General features: G+C 48.5%; 1 long non-coding RNA gene across 2 annotated transcripts in view; it reads right to left on the bottom strand.

Moving 5' to 3' along the window:
- LOC131482902 (uncharacterized) overlaps nucleotides 1-26,267 on the bottom strand; it is a 77,596-nt gene that overhangs the window by 6,253 nt on the left and 45,076 nt on the right. The window contains exon 3 of one of the 2 annotated variants that reach the window (XR_009247399.1): nucleotides 11,025-11,090. The exons of the other annotated variant lie outside the window; for it this stretch is intronic. This is a non-coding gene — a long non-coding RNA (uncharacterized LOC131482902). Of the gene's footprint in view, nucleotides 1-11,024; nucleotides 11,091-26,267 lie in introns of those variants that run through there. 2 annotated transcript variants of the gene reach the window in all.

The following is a 26,267-nucleotide window of genomic DNA, read 5'->3' as shown; positions in this document are numbered from 1 at the left end:
GCAGAGACCCAAACACTTTGACCGTCTTCCACCGCTTTCCCAGGTGCGTTAGCAGGGAGCTGGATGGGAAGTGGAGCAGCTGGGACAGGAACTATCACTGAATATGAAACGCCAGCTCTGTAGCTCTGTAAATGGGATCTTAACTTGCTGCACCACAACGTGTACCCTCTTTTTGTTTTTTTTTTTTTGCATGAAGAAAAAAATGATTTCTTTGTATTGTTGACAACTCTTTCTCTTGCCCTGCCCGGCTGCCTGCTTCCTCTTTACAATAAAGATTCCTGGGTGCCTCCAGGGGCTTTTGCTATTTTTTCATCCCAAGTTTATAGAACATCCTTCCTTTTCTTTCCAGGGTGCACCTATGGTACCAGCCATCCAACTCCATTTCACAGACTCTTGTTTTCTCATCAAATGGTCTTTTGTGGAACTTTTTAAAAAAAAAGATTTACTTATTCATTTGAAAGTGACATAGAGAAAAGCAGGGACAGAGATCTTCCATACACTGATTCACTCCCCGCAAATGGCTGATTTGGCTGGGGCTGAGCCACACCAAAGCAAGGAGGCAGGAACTTCCTCTGGGCCTTCCCTGTGGGTGTGGGCACGACCGCGTGGGCCTTCCCTGTGGGTGTGGGCACGACCGCGTGGGCCTTCCCTGTGGGTGTGGGCACGACCGTGTGGGCCTTCCCTGTGGGTGTGGGCCATGACCGCGTGGGCCTTCCCTGTGGATGTGGGCACGACCGCGTGGGGCTTCCCTGTGGGTGTGGGCCACGACCGCGTGGGCCTTCCCTGTGGGTGTGGGCACGACCGCGTGGGCCTTCCCTGTGGGTGTGGGCACGACCTCGTGGGCCTTCCCTGTGGGTGTGGGCACGACCGCGTGGGCCTTCCCTGTGGGTGTGGGGGCAAGAGCACGTGGGCCTTCCCTGTGGGTGTGGGGGCAAGAGCACGTGGGCCTTCCCTGTGGGTGTGGGCCATGACCGCGTGGGCCTTCCCTGTGGGTGTGGGCACGACCGTGTGGGCCTTCCCTGTGGGTGTGGGCCATGACCGCGTGGGCCTTCCCTCTGGGTGTGGGCACGACCGTGTGGGCCTTCCCTCTGGGTGTGGGCACGACCGTGTGGGCCTTCCCTGTGGGTGTGGGCACGACCGCGTGGGCCTTCCCTGTGGGTGTGGGGGCACGACCGCGTGGGCCTTCCCTGTGGGTGTGGGCCATGACCGCGTGGGCCTTCCCTGTGGGTGTGGGCACGACCGCGTGGGCCTTCCCTGTGGGTGTGGGCACGACCGCGTGGGCCTTCCCTGTGGGTGTGGGCCACGACCGCGTGGGCCTTCCCTGTGGGTGTGGGCCACGACCGCGTGGGCCTTCCCTGTGGGTGTGGGCACGACCGCGTGGGCCTTCCCTGTGGGTGTGGGCACGACCGCGTGGGCCTTCCCTGTGGGTGTGGGCACGACCGCGTGGGCCTTCCCTGTGGGTGTGGGCACGACCGCTTGGGCCTTCCCTGTGGGTGTGGGCACGACCGCGTGGGCCTTCCCTGTGGGTGTGGGCACGACTGCGTGGGCCTTCCCTCTGGGTGTGGGGGCAAGAGCACGTGGACCATCTTACACTGCCTCCTCAGGTGATGAGGGAACAGGCAGATGGGAAGGGGAGCAGTCAGAATCCAAGTCAGCACCCACATGGAGGCCCGTGTGCTGGCTTTACCTGCCTGCCACAACGCGGGCCCTGAATATTTCCTACAGCCAGGTCATACGCCCCTGCTGTCCCCCACGCTCTATGGAGTCTCACTTTTCCCAGTTCAAAGCCAGAGTGGTCACCCACAACACCTGTCCCTTCCATAGTCCACCATAAAGATGTTCAACATTCAAAAACCATGTGCTGTTATAAACCACAAATGGCCAACCCCTAATCCTATCACATGTTTAGACATAAGAAATGTTTTTTTTTTAATTGAAAAGTCAGATATACAGAGAGGAGGAGAGACAGAGAAGAAGATCTCCTGTCCTCTGATTCACTCCCCAATTGGCTGCAACAGCCGGAGCTGAGCCAATCTGAAGCCAGGAACCAGGAGCTTCTTCCAGGTCTCCTATGGGCCCAGGGTCCCGAAGCTTTGAGCTGCCCTCAACTGCTTTCCCAGGCCACAAGCAGGGAGCTAGATGGGAAGCGGGGCTGCCGGGATTAGAACTGGCACCCATATGGGATCCTGGCATGTGCAAGGCGAGGATTTAGCCACTAGACTACCGTGCCAAGTCCAACGTAAGCAATGTTAAAGTATCTCCTAATCTTACCTCCTTGGAAACCACAAAGTTGTCACATATAATTTGCATTAAAGAGACCATTTTTAAAAAATATTAACTTCATAGAAAGTAACAGAAAGCAGTGTCCAGCACACAAAGCCCGTAGGCTCCACTGAGACCCAGCCTGGAGGGCATGGGCACGGGCAGTGCCAGAGCGAAAGACCACAGACGTGTGAGGGACAAACGAGAAATTACTGGAAAGAAAGATGAAATCAAGAGAAGCCTCCAAAGTAGGAAAATGAGGTACAGACGGCGGGGAGGATCAATGAATCCAAATACTGCCTCCTTGTTGCAATGGCTACTGAAATGAACAAATCCTGGATAAGTAACAGAAAGCAAATGAAGAAAAGGGAGAGACCCAAACAGGCAAGTTAGAAAGACACTGTAGAAGTAACAGGACGTTAACAGTGATTAAAATAACTTGAGAATACAATGAGTCGCTCAATCATTTTCAAACCCTGGGGGCATGAGTTATTAGCTATCCTACCAATTATTAAAATCTACCTTAGAAAAAGGATTTAAAATTTTGAATTCTCAAAGAGAAACAGGAGAGGCTGCTGAAGGACCTAACACAAATTTTTCAAAATGCAACCACAGATTCTTGGTAATGTTAGAGATATTTGAAGACTGAATGCATTGTAATTGATCCCTGACATTATTAACCGATTTTCTTTACTTTTTCTTACAACTTTCAAATTGTGGCTGGTTAGGCCACAACATTGCAACACTAGCATCCCATCCAGATGCCAGTCCAAGTTCTGGCTGCTCCACCTCTGATCCAACTCCCTGTTACCGTACCTGGGAAAGCAGCAAAAGAGGGTTCACTGTTTGGGACCCTGAACCCATGTGGGAGACCCGGAAGCAGCAGCTGGTCCTGGCTTCCTCCTGGTCCCACCATGGCATTGTGGGCATCTTAAGAATGAACCAGTGGGGCCCGGCAGCGTAGCCTAGCAGCTAAAGTCCTCGCCTTGAAAGCCCCGGGATCCCATATGGGCGCTGGTTCTAATCCCGGCAGCTCCACTTCCCATCCAGCTCCCTGCTTGTGGCCTGGGAAAGCAGTCGAGGACGGCCCAAAGCTTTGGGACCCTGCACCCGCGTGGGAGACCCGGAAGAGGTTCCTGGTCCCGGCATCGGATTGGCGCATACCAGCCCGTTGCGGCTCACTTGGGGAGTGAAACATCGGATGGAAGATCTTCCTCTCTGTCTCTCCTCCTCTCTGTATATCCGGCTTTCCAATAATAATAAAATCTTTAAAAAAGAGAAAGAATGAACCAGTGGAAGGAGGATCTCTCTCTCTCTCTCTCTCTCTTCCTCCTTTGCAATTCTCACTTCCAAATAAATAACTAAATAAATAATCTTTTTTTTTTTTTTTTTAAAGAAAACATACTCGGGCATGGCACAGTAGCCTAGTGGCTAAAGTCCTTGCCTTACACACTGGGATCCCATATGAGTTTTGATACTGGTGGCCCTGCTTCCCATCCAACTCCCTGCCTGTGGCCTGGGAAAGCAGTGGAGGACAGCCCAGGGCCTTGGAACCCTGCACTCACATGGGAGATGTGGAAAAGGCTCCATACTCCTGGCTTTAGATTGGCTCAGCTCCAGCCATTGAAGTCACTCGGGGAGTGAATCAGTGGATGGAAGATCTTCCTGTCTCTCCGCCTCTCTGTACATCTGACTTTACAATAAAAAAATTTTAAAAACTAAAAAAAAAAAAAACACTTTAAAACAGAAACACTTAGAGATAAAATGTCATGATGCCTGCAAGTTTCAATATCCATAAACCCAAGTCTACCAGACATACACAAACACAGACAAATCTGACATTATCATTATAAAACTACAATGATCAAATCATCATAGTATTGGTCTAAACGTAAAATATCCAATGGAACAGATGAGAGAGTCCAGCAATAAACACACAAATATTAAAAAAAAAAACCCTGATTTTTGAAAAAGATGCAAAGGCAATGGGAGAATGGTAATTGATTTTCAACCAATGACGCTAAAACAATCCAGTATCTACATGTAAAACGGGATCCCTGTTTCTCATCATGTCAAAACCAAAGACTATCAAAATTCTAGAAGAAAACTTTTGGAAAATGTCTTTGCAATTCATTTATAGATTAGGCAGAGGCTTGCTATTTGTAACACCCAAATCCATAAATAAAAGGACAAATTTGTGCGTAGGACTTCACTGAAACATGTGCATTTAAGTTTAGCACCATGAACAACCTGTGGGGGCTTGACAGCTCAATACGGCCCAGGCTACACCACTGCAAGCCAACTAAGGAGCACTCCACAGCGCTGGCAGCTTCTTTCCTGCCCGTCGGGGTCTGACCCACAGAGCTGTGGCCGGAAGCTGCAGAGGCACACAGCAGCTGACTTCAGCAAGTAGCAGGACCGCCCAGGACAACACCCACACCTCTGGCTGTAGCCTTGACATCCATTTCCAGCAGGGGGCCTCCAAAGAGCTACAGCCCTCTGGACCTCAGGAGGGATAAGCTGGGACACATAGGTTTAGCTTGTCTTGTTTCTTTACATCACCTCCACAAAGGTCCAGAGAATGGGGAGAGAGAAGCCAGCTGGGTCCTGTGCTTGTCCTGGGCAAGACATGTCCTCCAGGCCCCTGGACTTTGGGGAGAGAAAGTCATTCCTCCCAAAGGTGTCAGGGTATCAAGATGAGGGGCCAGGATAAAAAGGCTTGACATAGAGCAGAAAAGAGCGGGGGGCAACCTCATGATTAGAAGACTAATGCCTTTACAGAGGGTGAGATCTGGGGGCCGTTGGTGGCACAGCACACTAACCCTCCACCTGCAGCACTGGCATCCCATATGGATACCAGTTCGTGTCCCAGCTAATCCACTTCCACTCCAGCTCTCTGCTAATGGCCTGGGGGAAAAAAACAGTGCAACACAGCTCAAAAGCCTTGGGACCCTGCACCTGTGCGAGACCCAGAAGAAACTCCTGGCTCGCAGCTTTGGACCAGCTCAGCTCTGGCCATTGGGGAGTGAACCAGTGGACAGAAAATCTTTCTCTGTCTCTTTTTCTCTAACTCAAGTAAATTAAATAAATCTCTTTAAAAAAAGAGAGAGAAAGAAAGAAATGGAGGGGAGGGAGGGAAGGAGAGAGGGAGAGAGAGGGAGGGAGGGAAGCAAGCAAGCAAGCAGGCTAGTGTAATGCTTCAAGTGGCTATTCCTCCACCTCCAAGCGCCCACATCCCATAGGGTACCAGTTTGTGTCCCAGCTGCTCCACTTTCCATTCAGCGTCTGACTTCTGGCCTGGAGAAGCAGTGGAGAGTAATCTCAAACCCTGGCACCCTGCACCTGTGTGGCAGACCCGGAGGAGGCTCCTGACTTTGGACTGGCCCAGCTTGGGCCACTGCGGCTATTTTGGGAGCAAGCGAGTGGATAGGAGATCTTTGTCTCTCCTTCCCTCTGTAACTCTGCCTTTCCAACTAAAAATAACATAAAATAAAAAAGAACACTGGCTCTGAGGGCAGACAGTACATTTAAATTCTGCCTATGATGCTTATGGCCACTGAGTAGTCTTAGAAAAACTCACCACTCCAAACTTCAGAATTCCAATCTGTAAAATGGGTCGTAACAATCAACATACTAGCCACAGGCCTCCTGTGCTGGTTGTAAGTGGTATTACACACAGTTCTTAGACTCAGGCCTCACAAATACCAACCGTCAGTAAATGGGAACTGTTATTTATACATAGCAGCTTAGAAACTTACACATTAGAATCACTGAGGGACTGAGGAATTACTCCATTGTCCCGGTTGTTACAGCAATAGAAGCAACTACCTCCTGCACCAACTGTCACATCTCGGAGGACTCATCCACTTAGAGCATGCACTGAATGTCCCATCACACAGCCTTGGATCTGATGACGCACAGTGGGCCTTCTCCGCATGTCTAGCATTGCTGCCTGTCTTCCAGAAACAGTAAATTAGAAAGGGGAGGAAGGTGCTTAGAAACAGGCGCCCTGACAGGAGCAAGAAGTGACAGCCGACAGCTTGTCAGCTAAGGAAGAAAGAAAGAAAATTAAAATGCAGAGCAAACAGTCCCAGAAGGCCCAATAACCCCCGAGGGCTCCCCTGGCCAGCTCAGTGATTGATGTCCTGCAGGATGACCCGCAGACCTGCACTCCCCTTGGTCACCGAACCTAGAAAACCAGTCTCCTCGGCAACTCCTCCTCCTCCTCCATGGAGTCGATCACCAGCTCCCATCAATCCACTCTGCAGTGTATCTGGACCTCGCGGCCCCGAACAAAAGACAATGGATGTCTCGAAACCTCACCATGCTACTGGAGCCGGCTCACTGTTCGTTGGGCAGCTGCGCAGGTGACTTCCACCCGGCCCGTCTACCTCTAGTCTCCAGCTCTAAGGAAAACGCTCCCAAGGCAGGCATGGGTGTGGGATACAGGCCTCCAGGGGGCTGTGGGGCACCCACTGCATGGGCAACAACCTACACACATCATTTGATTGAGCGTAGAAAAACGACACCTCTGCATGTGGGCTACCAGCTACAAAAGCTGCCATCTTAAGTCACTTCAGAAAGTAACTGGCTCAACAATACTGATTGCAAAAGCACTTGCTTTGTTTCTTGAACTTCTTCCAGCTCTCTCAATAGTGCAGGCAAAACTAAAGAGCAGGGGAAGGGGCGTGGCTTGGAGGGCCCTTCCTTTCTTCTCTTGGAAAAGCATAACATTTAGCTTTCCTTGCCAGGTTCCTGTAACTCACTTTATTCTGTTTCTCGTACTCCATCAGGAGGCTGATTAGAGGCTCGTCTTGTTCTGTTCTGTTTTTCAACACCTGTCAGGTCTCTCTACCAGCTCTGGCCCCGCCCTCCTTGTGGGCAGCTCCTCCATGAGGCACTGGGGCTCCGCTGCTGCAGTGTGCTGGTGTGGCCGGGAGAGAAAGCAAGCGCCCACGGGATGGCTCTTGGCAGCCAGGACCTCTGCCCAGGGACCACGCTCCCAGCTGCACTCGCTGTACCCCGGGGAGAGCCAGGCTCGCCAAGGCCACGGCTGACTTCAGATCCATATCCCAAGATACTCCTGGTGATTTCTCCTCTACCCAACCCCAAACTGAATGCTAACACTTCCTGGCTGTGATGTAATCAGATCCTCCTAATCATTAGGCTGATAGGTATTTTCCAATTACAAGCCTTAAATGGAACATTTTGCCTGCTATGAAATAATTTGCCAATTAACCGGCAAACGTTTTAGCAAAGGTATCGGCTAAGTGGATTTAGGCCTGCCATGGGTTCTGCTGGCTGTAGGGAACACCCTCATTAACAGCTGCCACTTGTTAACAATTCGCTGCTATGAACACGCTCTCATCACTGGATGTCTGGACTCTCCCGCCCCTCCAACACTGTCCTAGATTTGCCTTGGTCATCTCCGACATCCTGTCATTCCTATAGCAGCTCAGAAAACCTCACCCAGCTCATATCATGTCCTGGGTATCTCTTTTCCAATGAGTTGCTCAGCCATCAAGCAGCCTCTCTGATGCCCGTGTGGCACTGCGCAGCCCCAGACTGTCCCTCGCCTCATGGCATGTGCTCTTCCGAGCTGCCCAACTTGGAGATGGATCTTGTGGATGGTTGCAGGGTCAAGTCAGAATGCGGCCGCTCTGTCAAGCCTGGCTGAGAACGAGCCCTGAATGCCACATACAACTCATGCACTTGGCAAGAAGAGAGCTGATTGCTAACATCTATCCCTTGCCACCCCCTCACAGCCCTCTGCCGAGCTCCCCGGCTAATGCCCATCGAAGCGCCAGCCTCCTTTGATTGCATCTATGACGTACTCACATTCAAGAGACTGAGAGAGTGGAAATGTCTCTTATTCCCTTTCTAATACCTTGAGCCACTTCCACATTTCCATGCAGCCAGAGTTGATGTGGAGAGCACTATTGCTTTGAATAGCCAGGTATTTTGTTTTTCTATGTGGCTTTTGACCTAAATTGGTCAAATAATTGCACAGCCACAGCTGAAGACGCCCTCAAACTTTTTGGAGACACTTACATAACTGCTTTTTGTAGGTCACCATGAACTTCTCATTTGCACCTTTCTCTCTTTGTGTTTTCTCTTCTGATCCTTTTATCAACAATCTGGCAACACAGAAGTGATGCCAGAGAAATAGGCGTTTCTCTGAAACCTTGCGGATACCAAGAGAATCACTGAGATTTCTATGAAAGAAGTATTTTTAAAATATGTAATCATTTCTCTGTTACTTTCTTGCCATTATCTACGAGAAGAAAATTGAGATTGTTTGTAATTCTACCTAACAGAACTAATGACTGTTACTATAATGGGTAGATATTTAGTCTCTGATAAACAGAGAAAAAGTGCTCAATGCTGTAGTGAATTAAAAAATATTTATCTGTTTTACAGGGTGGGGGGGGGGAGAGAAACATTCCCATTTGTTAATTTATTCTTCAAACATTCCCAACATCCCAGAGTCTGATGCTAGAAGTAGGAATCAGTTCACTGACACCCCATGTGGGTGGCAGGGGCCCAACCACTCACAGCGTCACCCACTACCTCACATGGTCTAGCACGAAATTGGAGTCAGCAACCAGGGATATGTTTTGAACCCCGATTCCTTAATATGGATGCAAGTCTCCTGAGCTGGTTCTCTCTCTAAATGCCTGCAGCTGCCAGCCCTGAGCCACACTGCATCCAGGAAGCCAGAACTCGCTGAGGGGCTCTTGCAGAGAGCAGAGGCGTGGAACTAACTGTCGGAGCCTCCCAGTCTGTATTAGCAGGACAATGGGTCAGAAGCAGAGGTGGAGTTCAGCCTAGGCACTCTGATATGGGGTGAGCGTGTCCCAAACAACATGCTAAGCACTGCATCCAACACCTCAGCCAGTACATAAACCGAACAGCCCAGCTAATATTCCCACTATTGGTTTATAGAAGAAAGTCAAGGCAACAAACCTAGCAATGGTCTCACCCTCATATATTTTGCTTGTTGGTCCAGGGTCTAAGTCACGGTTGTAACCAAGAACTGGCTGCACAAGGGATAAATGACCATGGTATAAGAATAGAGGTACTCTCAACTACACCCATACTTGATTCTTTCACGTCACTTTGGACATTATGGATGGCGCAGCAAGTGCTGACACAGCTCGAGTGTCACTAGACTCTGGTGACAAAGCCTCTCCCGCCCCATCCCCACCACCAAGAGCAAGAACTTGCGGGGATCCCGAGAACCTGCCAAGCGGCCTAGGCAGAACGTAGTCTGTAGACAGCTAGGATGCCACATGGCCTGGGCTCCGGGCTTTGTGACAAAGAAACAGCCCTGAACAGCAAACAAGCATTCAAAGGCAGGGCTCTCCACCTGAACCCAGTCTCAAAAGAAGCCACAAATGGCTCACGTTTTGTGCGAAGTCCACTTCCTCCATAAAGCCTCCCCTAGGACTCTGCTTTCTAACTCCCGGCTGCCCTCACCAACTGGAGCCGCAGCACTACTGCCTGTCTCTCTGGCTTCTTCCGGACACTTCCTGTCTGCATGCAGACCCAGGGGCTCTTCCAGCCCAGTCCACACCTCCAATCCCTACTTCTGCTTTCTTGATTCTGTCCGTTGTTTTGCATTCGGCCCATTGTTCCCTCTGCACAACAAACTGAACACTAACAGCAATCAAAACGTTGAGACAGTTTCTTGCTTTGATGGCTGCTAACAGGGACAAAAGTGCTCCGCTTAGGGAAGTACAGTCATGTCTGCTCCCTGGAATTATGGGCAAAGGATAACTCCCTGCCACCCCCGACACTTTGTGTCCCATGGAGAGGAGGAGAGAAAGATCTTCCGTTCATTGATTCACTCCCCAAGCAGCCACAACGGCCAGAGCTGTGCTGATCTGAAGCCAGGAGCCCGGAGCCTCCTCCAGGTCTCCCACATGAGTACAGGGTCCCAAGGCTTTGGGTTTTCCTCCACTGCTTTCCCAGGCCACAGGAAGAGAGCTGGATGGGAAGCGGGGCCACTGGGATTAGAACTGGTGCCCATATGGGATCCAGGTGCAAGCAAGGTGAGGCCTTAACCACTAGGCTACCACACCAGGCCCTGGGAACGGCATTCTTAAGGCAGAAGGATGAGCATATGTTACAGTGCTCATCCAGGATACACAGAAGAAAAGCAAAAAGGGATTCGCTTATGGTCATCAAATGTCTACATCCCATATTCCACATGGAAGAGAAGACTTAGAGTCCCTTCGGGGCTGAGAACTGGACACACAGGCAAGACTAAGGGATGCCGTCCTCACTCAGAGAAGGAACTTTCTTAAACAAGGAACAGCTTGCCTGTAGTAGTAATAAAAGCAAACTCTTACCACTTACTGCACGCCAAGTCCTGCTCTAAGTGACATATATTCTTGTGAATAAAGAAGTGTATACATACATGTACCATTTACATACAACATAAAATAACTTTATATGCATATGTGGGTGGGCGTTTGCGAGGAATGTTATGAGGATTAATTACAATCCCACTACTGCTATAATCCTCAATGTATGGGCACAGAGATGTCAGGTAACAGACCCAGGGTGCCTCGGCCAGCAGTTGTTGGCTTCTGAAATTAAAGCTTGGCAATCTGGCTCTGGGATTTGTATTCTAACCAGCTCATCAGTACTGCCAGGGACCAGGACGTTGCTTCATACTGCACGTGTATTAGAGAGTACGTTATACTGCACATATGCCATACTGCACATTTCTTATCACGGAAGGTTTCCAAACTGCACCTGGGTGGTCCTTCCAAAGGATGCTCCTCCTGGGGGCTAAACTAAGGCCCCTTTCCCCTCGGAACCTGTCAGGGTGATGAGAACTTGTCCGTTTTTCTGCACAGGTTCGTAAGTCCTAAACTGTCACCGCACTGAATCAACCCTCCTTTCTTTCCTCCTCCACTTCAGGATCAGTGACATAGCCCGATGGCCAGCACTCGCCAGGGGAGCTGCCCAATTCCCCTCCACTCTCTCTTCTTTCAGATCCTGGTTTTCTAGGCTGATGCAACCTTTCCAGAAAAGTCTTTTTACGCTCTTCTGCCTTGCGGCTTGCTTCACTGTCTTCTCTCCCTGCCCGCCCCCTGCTTCCTGTCACATCACCCACATCTAGAAGCTGGTTGGGCAACAGTCAGGGTTCACCTGGGAGCGTGTGGAGGGGAGGAGTCAGGTGAGGAGCTGGAGGGGTGAGGCTGGAGGGTGCGCTCATCAGTATCACTTGTTTTTCAGCACAACTACTTGGCGGCCACTTGACTCTCATCACTAAGAACTTCTTGGGTTTAGAGATCAGAGCATGTGGACGAAGAGGAGAAAGTGAGTTGTGTGTGTCAAGCTTGGCCACGGAGGCCGGGGAAGGTTTTCAGCCCCAGGGTCTCTCAGGCCACACAAAGGGGGTGCCATCTGCCTGGTCTCTGGAGAGGAGGCAGCATTCCTAGACATTTCTATTTGCCCTATAAACAGCTGGTGATTCCTCTGCGAATCCAATTAAGCCTCTTGCCGGCTGCAGACACTTCAAATTCCACTCTTAAGGATAAGGATGGTTTCCATATATGTATCTCACTGGACATCAGGTTCAGCCGTTTTATCTCTGACATGCCCATTTGTGTCACGGACCAAACCTCATTATAGAAATTACTCTAACCTGGGGCTTGGCCAAGTCAATAATATTGATGGATGAACCCGCGATGTCAACTGTCTGAAGACAACGCATCAGAGCAGGCCCCTTGTTCTTTAACCTTGTCATATTTGTGGCTAATGTCCCTTCCCCTGCCAGACCCTTCCTAACATAATAAATGTCAGCGAAAATGAAAGCTGATTGCATTTGCTCCATCAAGCCAGCCTGCAGCTGGGTTCGAGACGGCCATGCGTACTGGCCCCTCCACTGTCCCTAGAACACTGGCTACTTCAGTCGGTCACTGCTGAGGTCTGCTTTGCCAGGCCCTGTTCTGTCCCATTTTGCTAAGAGTCACAGGAGGACATTCTAGCAAAATAGGCAGGCAGAAGGCTGCTCACTTTGGGAAGGCGAAAGCCAGAGCTGAAGTGCAACAATCACAGGGAAGAAAATCCCAGGGCTTCTATCCAGGCAGTCTTAATTCTCTTACATACTGAGGTGCTCCTTGACTTCACAAGCGGGTTCCACCCCAATAAACCTACAGTAAATTGAAAATTGAATGAAACCCAAAGTGCATTAAATCCGCTGAGCCCGCTGCACAGCACAGCTCAGCCACACGGCACGCCGCAGACAACCAGTTGTTCACTCTTGTCACCCCAGAGCCTGCTAGGAACTGCGCCCACCACCGCCCAGCACCAGGAGGGAGCCTCGCTGGCGAAGGAAAAGATCAAAATGCACAATTCCAAGCACGGTCTTGACTGCGTGTATGTGACTTCTGCATCATCATCAAGCCAAAGCTTTCTAAGTTGAACTGTGTACATTGGGAACTGTCTTTATACCTAAGCCCAGCAATCTCTAGAATTCTCCGCTCTGTTGCCAACATCATTAGCAGGTGTAACCTTCTGTAAATGGGAGCAGAAAACCAAAAGATGGCTACTTATCGGAACAACAGCATAAAATAAATCAGGGCTATAGAGTAGAGCAGATTTTCTTCTCTGCCTAAAGAGAAAGAAAAAAAAGAATTTCACCAACCTATAGAAGGCTGTATGTCAGGACTTTCCCATGCATCCAAACAGAGGATGGTTGGGGGACTGGTGAAGATGGGGAACAGGGATTGAGGAGTAAGGATTGGGGAGGGATGCATTAAGAAGACCACACAAACAGGACCACAGAAGCCAGTGGGAGGATTCAGAGTCAGGCTATACAACGGGACTGAGATTCTTCTTCCAGAACTTTCTTTTTAGCTTGAGTGCAGCCAGGGTTTCCTGTGATTATGCAGTCAGGGAGCTTGAATGGATGTTTAATTGGGCTTGTTTTGAGGGAGAAGGTGCTGAGCTGCAGCTGGGTCTTGCCATGAGCTCCAGATGACTGCACCGGATAACATCCCCAGGCCGCTGCCTCCAGCCCAGGACAGGCTGATCTCACGTGACACGTCTCAGATCTCCTCAGTGGTAACCAAAAAAACCTTTCTAGTGGGCAAAACCAAGATTGGGGACATGCGTGATGCTGGCAAGTGAGTGCCACCTTGATGTTATCCCTGTGGCTTTAGCTTGCTTCTGTCCTTCCTGTCTGCACACCTGTGTACAGGAGCAGCCCTCGGCCAGACAAGAAAGGTGACAAAATCCCGAGAACTGCTTTCTTCAAGTACCATGGGGACTCCCTAAAGAGCAGAAGACAGATCAAGCAAAATAAACCAAACAACAACAGAGCTAAGGAAAACAGGGGCCTCGCAAGGTCACCTCCAACAGGAAGCAAGAAATAGAAATGCCACTGGGAAGAGTGGTCATCCGGAAATCTAAAGCAAAGAAATAACTGAGAAAGCGCAGGCCGCTGTCGCACCCCTTCTCATACGCACTCAGGGATGATGTGGCATTCTGAAACCAGGGGCCCAACGACTGCACAGAGTTCTAACACTTTACCATGTGTTTTTGCAAGTGGATGGGAGTTAAATTACAATTTCTCTCACCACAAACCCCAACACATCTGTTTGTTTTCCATCTTAATAAGAGTCAGACCCACCTAGCACCTTCCTGCCACTCAAGTCTTATTTGCTTTGGTTCAAGCTTTCCCCTGGATCTCCGTCAGCTGCTGCCTCCATGAGGTCCTGCATGGCACTGTGTCCTATTCCATCCAGGAACTTTCTCTCTTCAAGATTTTACTTTTTTAATTGGAAAGGCAGATACACAGAAAAGAGGAGATACAAAGAGAAAGATCTTTCATCTGCTGGTTTACTCCCCAAGTGGCCACAATAGCCAGAGTTGAGCCAGTCCAAAACCAGGAACCTCTTCTGGGTCTCCCACGTGGTTACAGGGTCCCAAGGCTTTGGGCTGTCCTCCACTGCTTTCCCAGGACATAAGCAGGGAGCTGGATGGGAAGCGGGGCTGCTGGGATCTGAACCCATAGGCAATCCTGGTGGATGAAAGGTGATGATGTAGCCACTAGGTCACCATGCCAGGCCCTAGAAGTTTCTTTCAAAGGCCCTTGTCTCCCTGCCTACCACCTTACCTTATTTACCTGCAAAGCTTGGGTAAACATTTTATCTTCAAATATATATATTCTATATATACAATATATATATACTAAATATATATATAGTAAGACATGAACATATTTACTCCAAATACTATCATTGATTCATTCAAAAGGAAGAGAAGGGGTGTACCAACCCCAGTTCATCCAAATGCCTGCCACGGCTGGTCCCGGGCAACACTAAAGCTAGAAGCTGGGGATGTAATTCAGGTCTTCCCAACAGATGACCAGAACTTGATGACTGGAGCCATCACCGGTGCCTCCTGGGGTTTAGCATAACTAGAACCTGGAGCCAGACCTGGACATCACCCAGGTGCTCTGCTGGGGGAGGCGTGTGTCGTAAATGCTTTGCCCCCGAATGCCGAGTGGATGTTAAAACAGCAGCAGAACATCGCTCAGGGTCCTCAACAGATGTGGCTTCTAGTGGTGTTTGCTCAAGCAGCATCTGCGAGAGCCTATGTCCAAACAGACTATGTGATGCAAAAGGCAGAACTCATAAACTAGCTAATGATGATAACGGCTAGGCTGCTTTGACTGTTTGTGAGCCATGTGAGTTTCACAAGAGTTGTTTCCTTAAAAAAAGAGAGAGATTTAGAGTGCAATAGCTTAACTGCTTAATCCTCTGCCTGCAAGCACCAGCATCCTTTATGGACACCAATTCAAGTCTTGACTGTTTCACTTCTCATCCAACTCCCTGCTTGTGGCCTAAGAAAGCAGTGGGGCATGGCTCAAGCCTGGGAGCCCTGCACTCGTGTAGGACACCTGGAAGAAGCTCCTGCTTCCTGCCTTTGGATCAGTTCATCTGCAGCTGTTGTGGCCATTTGGGGAGTGGACTAGTGGATGGAAGAGCTTTCGCTGTCTCCTTCTCTCTAGATCTGCCTCCCCAAATTCTGAAACGCAAAATTACAGAGAGGGGAAGAGATAGAGAAAGGTTTTCCAACTGCCTGATTCACTCCCTAATGGTCACAAGCAGGCCTCCCAAATGGGTAGCAGGAGCCCAAGGACTTGGGCCATCTTCAGTTGCTTTCCAAGGCACATTAGCAGGGAGCACAATCAAAGGTCGAGTAGCCAGGACTGGAACTGATGATGTTGGCATCACAGTGGCAGCATAAACCTCTGTGCCACAACACTGTCCACCACCACCCCAGCTCATTTCATCCTCACCCCCACAAGAGGCTCTGAGAGGCTAAGGGATGACCTAGCCAGTGGACATCTCAAAGGCTGTACGACTGCAGAGTGGGTTTCTAATACAATTCTTAACATTATCCTTAACTCAAACCTGCTTGCTACATATTTAAGTTCTCTTTCATCGTGACTGTCACAACCACAGGAGCATTTACTAAAAGCTAAACGTATGCACCATGTTGTTGTGTATCTAAGGGGCAGCTGATTAAGAGAAGATGAGCTTTGCTCTTAGGGAATCTGAGGAAACTACAGCAGACTAAAGCATCCACTACGAACCAGTGGTCTAGACGGCAGCTGCTTGCAAAGATAAGTGGTGGTGGGGAAACGCAGGCCTCCAGACAGCGGGAAAAGTGTGGAGGTGGAGTGGGAGGGAGGTGATTACCTATACTGTAGAGGAAAAAGAGAGTCAGCCGAGGGCAGAGCCGTTCTACAGGGTGGGAGGAGAGACGCAAGGCAACACAAGGAGACTGCGTGGGGCAAGCCTAGAGTCTGGCTGACTAGAGTGATGAGTTGACAGGAACAAGGATCTTCCTTGTACTACTAGGGGCTCAGGAACCTAAAGCTGGGCCTGGTGCAGTAGCCTAGTGGCTGAAGACCTCGCCTTGCACATGCCGGGATCCCATGCCGGCACTGGTTTTTGTCCCAGTAGCTCCGCTTCCCATCCAGCTCCCTGCTTGTGGCCTGGGAAAGCAGTCAAGGACGGCCCAAAGTTTTGGGACCCTACACCTGTATGGGAGGACCTAAACAGGTTCCGGGCTCCTGGCTTCAGATTGGTGCAGCTCTGGCTGTTATGGCTGCTTGGGGAGTAAACCATCAGATGGAAGACCTTCCTCTCTGTCTCTCCTCCTCTCTGTATATATGAATTTTGAACAAAAAATAAAATAAATCTTTAATAAAAAAAATACAACACCACATAAGGGGCCTGGCATAATGGCTCAATGCTCACCTTGCAAGCTCCGAGATCCCATACGGGCACAGGCTCACATCCCAGCTGCTCCACTTCCCATCCAGCTCCCTGTTTGTGGCCTGGGAAAGCAGTGGAGGACGGCCCAAAGCCTTGGGACCCTGCACCCACGTGGGAGACCCAGAAGAGGCTCCAGGTTCCTGGCTTCTGATTAGCTCAGCTCCAGCCATTGCAGGCATTTTAGGGAGTTGAGGATCTTTCTCTCTGTAAATCTGATCTGCCTTTCCATAAAAATAAATAATTGAAAAAAAAAAAAACCATGTCTGAGAAATCACCTAGTCAACTGGAGGCCAAGGACACAGGGCAATGTGAAATGAGATCCTGGAACAACTGTGAGCGTCTGGAACTTGCGTTATACACATCTATGTACTTCAGTATTGGTTGACTGAGGCCAGCACTGTGGTAGAGCAGGTACAGCCACTACCTGTGATGCCAATATCCCATGTGGCTGCTGGTTCAAGCGCCAGTACTCCTCTTCCAATCTGGCTCTCTGATAAGATCCTGAGAAAAGCAGGAGAAAGGCCCAAACGTGTTGAGTTCCTGCTACCGCTGTAGGGAAACCAGAAGGAGCTCCTGAGTCTTGGCTTTAGCTTGACTTCGGTCCTGGTCCTTGACGCCATCTGGGCAGTGAACCAGAGGATGGAAGATCTCTATTTAAATTTCCCTTTATAACTCTGACTTTAAATAAATGAATAAATCTTAACAATTAGGTCATTAATTATCATGGGTATATCCACGAATATATTAATAACACAGAAATCTGGCACTGAATATACTGGAGCCCTCTGGATTACCTATAAGGCTCAGCTTTTTTTTAAAGATTTTAATTTTTATTACAAAATCAGATATACAAAGAGGAGGAGAGACAGAGAGGAAGATCTTTCGTCTGATGATTCACTCCCCATGTGAGTGCAATGGCCGGTATTGTGCTGATCCGGAGCCAGGAGCCAGGAAGCTCCTCCAGGTCTCCCACATGGGTGCAGGATCCCAAAGCATTGGGCCATCCTCAACTGCTTTCCCAGGCCACAAGCAGGGAGCCAGAAGAGAAGTAGAGCTGCCAGGATTAGAACTGGCGTCCATATGGGATCCCGGCGCGTTCAAGGTGAGGACTTTAGCCACTAGGTCACGCTGCCGGGCCCTCAGCTTTTCCATTAATCTAAAACCATTCTATAATAGAATCTACCAATCAAGGCCAATGATGAAGACTAGTGTCAAAGCATGGACTGGACTAGACGTTCCTACTGGCCTTGCTGTGGCTTCTTTGAAGTACAGGAGGGATGAGGGGTTGCCTGGAGAGTGCCAAGTGTAGCTCATTATTTATCAACTTCTTTGCAATTCATTTCAGCCACTGCTTTTTTCTTAACCCAGAATTCTTTTTTTTTTTAAAGATTTATTTTATTTTTATTATAAAGTCAGATATACTGAGAGGAGGAGAGACAGAGAGGAAGTGGAGCTGCCAGGATGAGAACCAGCAGCCATATGGGATCAAGGCGAGGACCTTAGCCACTAGGCCACGCTGCCGAGCCCAGCCCAGAATTGTTAAAAATGAATTAAAAATTTATTTTCATGTATTTGAAAGGGAAAGAGAGAGAGAAAGAGGAAAAGATGGAGAAAGGAAGAGAGAGAAAGAAAAACAAATGAATCTTGAGTTTGTTGGTTCATTACCCCAAGTGTCCACAGCCAGGGCTGAGCCATGCAGAAGCCAGGAGCCCCAGACTCCATCATGACCTTCCATACGAGATGCAAGGGCCCAGGAACTTCAGCCTTCAACTGCTGTGTCCTTCCCAGATTCATCAGCAGGGAACTAGAAACGAAGCGGCCCTGCCACGTGGGGTATGGGCATCCCAGGGGTGGGTGAACATGCCGTGCCCCTCCAGACTTGCTTCAACATGTATGTTTACCATCTAAGATGCTAGTTAAAAACCCGTGGAAAGAGACTCCACTGTCACCACTGTTACCATCCACTACGTCTTTTCCATGATTTCAAAACAAGCGAGCCCACAAATCATCTTCCTCTGCAGCTCTTCTCGACATTCCAGCCCTACTTGGATACGTACCCATGCTAGACACCGCGCACGTTTCCTTACATTCCGGAGACACCCGCAACAATAAAAACAAGGATCTTCAGAACAAAGCTAACACATCAGCATGGCCCACAATGAGAGAACCACCTGTCCTAACAGCTCTCTTGGTGCTGATTTAGCTTGCTTTCTAAGCAGCAGAAGCCTTCAGGAACAAGAAACCCATCTACACGACTACCTCTGTTACAGTAACCCTCACTCCTGTGCTCTGCCTCCAGCGTTACCAAGGCCGAGACCATGGCAGGAGATGGCCCACACCGGTCCCATTCTCCAGTAAGCGCAGGCAGCAACTACAATGCCATGGCCATCGCTGATTGGCAGTGTTGTTCGACCCACCAATACCTAGGCTGGTTTGCAGGTAATTCTGTTTTCTGAAATACGGGCTATGTGGATCACTTCAAGCAACAAAACACTTTTATTAACTGAGGACCTAACTCTGTCAGACACTGCTTTAAGCACCAAATATTTATGAGTTCATGTACACATCATTACTACAAGATTAAGAGGTGGTTACTATGATGGTTCCCACTTTATGGATGAGGAAACAGAGGCAGAGAGGCAAAGTTATTTGTGCAAGGTCATACAGGAGGGATAATTCAACAACTGCTTGATCCATACCATAAACCCATATGCCATATAATGCATCCCCACATACCTACACGTACATATGCACATATACACACAAGTATATAGGCACGCATTTATATGAACATGCATATATCGCTCTATTTTGGTGTACTTATTTGAAAAGTAGAGTTACAGAAAAGAGGGACAGGAAGCAGGAAAGAGATCTTTCATCTGTTGGTTTACTCCACAGACCAAAGCCAGGAGCCTGAAATTCTATCTAGGCTTCTCATGTGGTTTGCAGGAGTTGAGAGACTGGGACCATCCTCTGCTGCTTTCTAAGGTGCATTAGCAGTGAGCTGTATTGGAAGAGGATCACCTGAGATTCGAACCAGTGCTTAGGTGTTGCTTTGTAGGTAACAACATTCACCATCATAGGTGGGTTTTGGGTACATACCTCTTTACAATACAACACTCTATAAAATGGTTAAATAGTTCATAATACCAGGTTCTGTTTCACGTGAAACTAAAAATAGAAAACCCCCGACTGCTTACATGTTCAGAATTCCATTTATAGGTGACCTATACACAGACAACACAAAGAAAGGAACAGTTTGATAATACTTGGAGATGAATTCTTAAAGGAAAGGCCATTTTCATATCCACTTTGGCACACAACAACCTTTGAAGATGAGCTGACTGCCAGGCAGAAGGAAGGAACTCTCCTTCGCCACAATTCTTACCTGAGATGCAGTGTGTAACTATGACCGGAAAACTAAAGAGTCCCCCTGGAATTGGAGGGAGGGGATTCCTCTAACGAAGGCGATTGCCAATTCTCCCGAGGAGACTAATAAAGGCCAGATTGATTTTCTCTTGGAGTGAGTGAGTAGGCATTTCTTAAACTTCCCCCACAGATAGCTGACCTCTGACTTGGTATTTCAAATCTGTAGGTCACGGATAGGTCACTGTCATGAACGCTTGCATAAATATCCTGACAAATAGATGCTGCTGGCATTTTGAGGCCTGATTTTTATTATTGTTTTCTAAATGACATGTCATTCTGAATAACTTTGCAGTACAACAGATGGGTTTGAGTTATTTCTACACTAGTGTCCCCTAAGTGGGGCCAGCCTCCCATTCACACCCACAAAAATTAGGGGAGCAGAAATGGAGTGAGAAGTAGAGGGCGGTGATGCTTGGGGAAGTTGGATTGGACTAGCAGACAGGAGAAGCCGAAGAGCAGGTAAAGATAAACTAAAGCCTTGCGGTTATTTTGAGCATCAAGTGCTGGTCTGGCCCACACAGTGGCTGTGTCTCATAAAGCCACACTCAGGTTCTCCCGGGTGGGCAGAAGCACTGCTTGTGTCCAGGTTACCATGGTGATACCAAGACCTGTTCAAGGGAGTTCTCGGGGGCGAAGTGCTTCCATCAATATGTCATGCTCTCTGTGCATGCCAGGGTAAGGCACGCACAAACGCATGCGTACAGAAGTCAGGTGTAATTACTGATTCTTTCGTTGGGGAGGAATTTGATGCCCGGAATGTGTGATTTAAGCTTGACTCCTCATAAGTAGGTCATCAGAAGGAGGTAGCAGGATGCCCAGTGACAGAGAGATTTTCCTTGTCACCACAGACCTTCCTGAGCAAAATTTTCCTTTCTCAAGACTAAAGGTGAAACACAGGATGAGGAGAAGGGTTCAGGTGACATGCAAACGTAAAGACTGCTTCAAGGGTTCTTTTGGGCTCCATTTGAACTATTTTGGGCAAAATGGGGGCAGTCTCATAGATATTACACATTAACATATTGTAAAGGCACAAAACAATCGATCCCTTCTCCTGCTTTGGTGAAAGGAAATGGCCTGATGGGCCCGGCTGAAATCCTTGGTTACTCCTGTGTCTGCCCTTTCTCCCGTCAGCAGCAGGTAGGCAATCTGCTCATCCCTGTGGCTTCTCCTAGTAGCCTCTTGAATCCAACCTCTTCCTTCCATGTTCACAGACACATCACTCATTTAGGCCCTCATCATCTTTTTTTGAAAAGTTTCTTGCTTTGAAAAGCAGAGTTACACAGGAAAAAAAGATGCTGAAAGACAGACAACATTCTATCTGTTGGTTCACTCCACTAACGGCCACAATGGCTAGAGCGGAGCTGGTACAAGCTTGGGAGCCAGGAGCTTCTTCCACATCTCCTGTGTGGGTATGTAGCTAAACACTTAGACCATCTTGCGCTGTGTTCCCAGGTACAACAGCAGGGAGTCAGATTGCAACTAGAGCAACTGGGACTTGAACCCTTGTCCACATGGGATGCTAGTACCACAGCCAGAGATTTAACTTGCTGTGCCACAGCATGGGCCCCAAACCCTTGTCATCTTTACTAAACTAACATAGTAGGATCTGAATGGAATTCTCTAGTCCTGTTGTACCCTAGGCCATCGCCACATGGTCACCAGAAAACCCTGTGTACAACAGTTTTGTCACGCCTTGGCCAAGCACCCCACTGGAAGAAAATTCAAGATCCTTCCCAGCCACATTCCTAGATAGGTTTCCAATTAATCCAGAGAAACTGAGGTCACCATGACCCTTGCAACTTAACAGAAATCAGCTTGAGTCTCTATGCAGAGTTCACAAAAAGACTTCTTAGTCTCCCCACAAGTTTTCCTAACTCCTGGAGTTCCTGTTCTCTTGGTCTAGTTCACTAAGGTTGATTTGTGACACTAATGTGTTCTATGGTGATGCAATATATTCCTTGTTTATTGTGCTTGTGTGGGAGGCAAGATGGCAAGTGTTGCACATCCATTATCTAACCTTCCCAGCAGCTCTGTGAGGTTGCGATTATTATTAAATCTATCTTATGGATAAGGAAATCAAGGCTTAGGGAAAAACCTACTCCAAGGTGCCCAGACAGTAAGTGGAGTGTGAGCAGAGTCACATGTGTCTGGTTCTACCGCCACCCTATGCTGTCTCCTTCCTCTTTCTTCATCTTTTGATCACTCATTCAATCATTTATTTTTTTTTTCTTTTAAAATAGGAATTTCTTTGGTTTGGGAGGTTGGGATGAGTGCTTCTCTTCTTGGCTCACTCTCCATATACCCAAAAAGGCTAAATCTATGCCAGGCCAGACCCAGGAGCCTGGACTGCAGACCAAGGCTCCCATGTGAGGGGCAGGGACTCAATCACTTGAACCACCGCTGCTGCCTCCCAGGGTTTCCTGTATTTCGCAGGAAGCTGGAGTCCTGGACAGGGACTAGAAACAGAGCTCAGGGAGTCCCCAGTGGGACATGGGCGGCTTCACTGTCTTCTTCATCGCTAGACTAAATGCTTTTGCTCAAGGGGAAAGATGAATATACAGTTGACTACTATTTAATCTGGTCATCAGCAGGTAGAACACTTTTGAAGTCTCATAGGTAGTTGGGAGTGGTTGAGCGGGTTCCCGTTAAGAGCTTCCCCTAAGTGCGCAGCTAGATGTTGGCTGGGTGTACAGTTCTCTGAAACCTTCACTGGGGCTAGAGAACCCGCTTTCAGGACAGCGCCCTGGAGTAGCTGGTGGCGGTGGGTCCTTGCCACGTCAGCTCCTACACAAAGCTCCCTGAGATCCTCACAATATATCAGCAGGGCTCCCCACATGTGAGTTCTCCAAAAGAGCCAGGAGGCAAACGCAATGCCTTTTAGGATTCAGTTCCAGAAATCTCACACTTTCACTTCTGCCATGTTAAATGAGAAGCGCGTCAACAGCACCAATTCATACCCAGGGGAATGGGGAATTAGACTCCGGTTTGTTTGTTTTTAAAGGAAACATTACTCTAGTATTGCAAGAACATTTTGAATCTCACAGGATCTCAGGTAGAGCGGTTTTGAACTTCAGGTAAAAATTGAAACCAATTCTGTGGAAAGTGAGGGAGGACTCTGGCTCCTCTTCTCTCACTCCTCGGGTCGTTTGGGATTCGTGTCCCCATTCTACAGAGAAAATATGACAGAGACAGATAGGAGATGGGATGGAGGAGAAAAATATGAACGTGGGGCAGGCCAGCATTTAATATTCGATGCCATCCAGAATGATGCCAGAAGCAGAAGGAGATTAATTGCGGGAATTAACTTTCCTCATTTCATGTCCTGCGCCGTTCCCTCCAAGACTCTTCCGCTTAGCCTGGGAGGTTATCAAATGACATGCAGAGTTTCTTTCCTCCATTATTTCTAGTGCGAAGGGCTCATTAAGTAGCATCGGTGTTTCCAGGGATCAAACAATCAATCATTTCTTTCTCTGAAACAGGGACACAGTGATTACACATTCTGCTCTGCTTTCTAAAGGCTGTGGCTGGGGAGCTAGCACACCCGTGATAAAAATACTTTCCAATTGATACGCAGCTATTATTAGAGTCGGTATTTACTTCAGCAGTTTGTGTCACCATATTGCATTTTCTGTATCATGTCAGAGAAGGAATGTTTAGCTCTACGAACAGATTTTTTTTTTCTTTTTTGGATGCTGCCAAGCTGCCTTGATTTACAGCTGCAATTTCCAGTCACTGTTTCCTTCCCTTAGAAAAAGTGGTCCTGTCCCCTTTATAAATTAAAGTTTTCGTTTAGAGCAAAGAATTCCAGCTTTAAACACTTTTCCAAATTTGGAATTCTTTATAAGTCTAAAAAAAATGATCTGGCATAATAGATTAATATGTAGGTTTGCCAGAGACCTCTGCTGTATTAACACAATAAGGTCTCAAATTAGAAGCAGCTGGCCAGAACAATTTTTTTTTTACACGCAATAACCTCTATGTACAAGTCCATCCTAATTTCAGTCATGAAGCAGCAGCTGACTTGCCGGTTTACGAAGGTCACGCTCCCTCCCAAATCTTTACTCTTTCTTCTAACTATTGAATTTACTATTACTTTATTATTTGATTAATGTTTATTTTTTTTTTAAGTTTACTTGAAATGTGGAACAAGAGACAGAGCACGAGAGTGAGAGCAGGAGACAGAATACTATCGTCTGTCCAAATCAAAGTCATGAGGTCACTCCTTACATGCCTGCAGCAGTAGTGTGTAGGCCAGGTCAAGGCCAGGGGTCAGGAATTCCATCCAACTCTCACTCCTGGATGGCAGAATCTCAAGTACTTGGACCATCACCTGCTGGTCCCAGGTGCATGGGCAGGAAGCTGCCTAGGAAAAGCGGAGGTGGAGCTTCCACCTGCAGACACCCCATGTATGCATCATAATGCTCACCCTGCTATCACTTTATTTTTCATGATGATTACATGCTATATCAGGGTAGAAAGGATTGAGGATTAGGGGAAAGTGGGTGAAATCATTGTTTCCAAATTTTCTATTTCTTCTTTTCTCTGGGGGAAGGGGAGAGGTAAACGGGGAATCCACATCCAGCCTCCCAAATGATCCAGGGCTGGGGAACAGCTACCCGATGTCAACCCAGGGTCTTGATGTGGTGCATTTTCTGAGGGTTCTGCTCAAGTGGTTAGGATAGTTCTGAAATGCTGTCAATTTCACCGATCCAAGGGCGAAGTAGCCCTCCCAATGTCCATAGGCTGACATAGTAGACTGCATGTCTCTATTCGCCCATATTTTTGCTGTCATCATTTCGCTGGGGTAGTTGTCCAATTTATTTGTACAGATCTCTTTTTCTCCGCTATGGTAGCCAATGAGCTGCCATATTCTCCATGTGCATCAGGGTCTGCACCCACTGTTCTGTCTTTTTCACTCCCAGGTGGGCCCCAGGACCCAGGCCAGGCGACCTGAGCCCTGCCTGATTCCACACCCCTGGGCTCATGACCTCAACATCCCCCTTGCAGGTGGGTCCCAGGACCTGGGCCAGGCAACCCAAGCCCTGCTGGATTCCCTGCCCCTGGGGCTCACGAATCTGACACCCACCTGGCAGGCAGGCCCAAGGACCTGAGTCAGGTGACCCACTTCTGCTGCGCTGCCTACCCCCAGGGCTCACAATCCCAGAACCCACTGACCCCAGGCTGGCATGGCTCACTTCACCTCAACATCCACCACAGCATTGCGCATTCTGGCTAAGTACAGCCTGTCCCCAGTTCCAGCACCTGCTGGTGAGTATTACAGCCTAGTCCAATCCAGCTAGATCTCTGTCCTGGTTCTAATGTGAACTGACTGGTATTACAGCCTGACCTGGCATCCCTGCACCCTGTCCTGGTTCTCAGATCTGCCAGTGGATTTTACAAACTGGCCCACCCTGATCCATTCCCAGATCTGACCCACATGTATGCTGGTGGGTACTGAAATCCTGGCATGGTCTGGGCTGCAAATCAAATTGTTTCTTAAGCTCATCTGCAGGAATTGTGTCTCAACAAAGGAGTTTCCCAAGCTTCTCTATCAGGTCTCCTCCCAGTGGCAGATCCTTGGCTAAGGTTGACTTTGTCCACCTCTTGTCCTAGCAGGAATAGTGGCCTTGCTCAACCAGCCCACACCCATGCTAGTTCTTACTGTTGAGTGTTATAGTCCTGCCAAACCTGGTCCACGCCCAGACACAGCTTTTGCATGGTTCAGTGGAAGACAAGACCTAGCCTAGCCTGTTCTACACCCACCCTGGCTCTCATGAGAATGAGTGGCTGCCGGAGTGTAGTCCAGTCTGCCGCTACCCAAACCCTATCCTCACCCGTGGTGAGGTAGACTGTAGTCATATCCAGCCCAGATTCAGTTGGGTGTCCCCTTAGCTCCTCAGCCAGGCCTGATCCCATCCACAGCACTTGGACATGCCAGTGGAGATTGTAGTTCTGCATGGGTGAGTCATACTATCACTTTTAATTGGAAGTAGATTGTGGCTTCCTACATCAAAAGATCATCATGTGGAATCACTCCATGAAATTCCATTTATGGTAGGAAGGACTGGCCCCGTTTTGGCCCAGACAACCCACAGGAGGTACTCCAAAGGTAGGGAGTCACACAAGATGGCAATGTCATTCAAAAAGCCTTGAGTGCAATGCCTGGGTCAAGGTAAAGGCTTTTAGATATTATGAGAGTGACATCACTTGAATCAATTTTAGGGAAATTAGGATATTTGAGGCTCACTTTCTGAAAGATGAATACTT

The sequence above is a fragment of the Ochotona princeps genome, chromosome 21 (assembly GCF_030435755.1).
Source record: "Ochotona princeps isolate mOchPri1 chromosome 21, mOchPri1.hap1, whole genome shotgun sequence".
Taxonomy (NCBI): domain Eukaryota; kingdom Metazoa; phylum Chordata; class Mammalia; order Lagomorpha; family Ochotonidae; genus Ochotona; species Ochotona princeps.
This window is presented reverse-complemented; position numbering and strand designations above follow the sequence as displayed.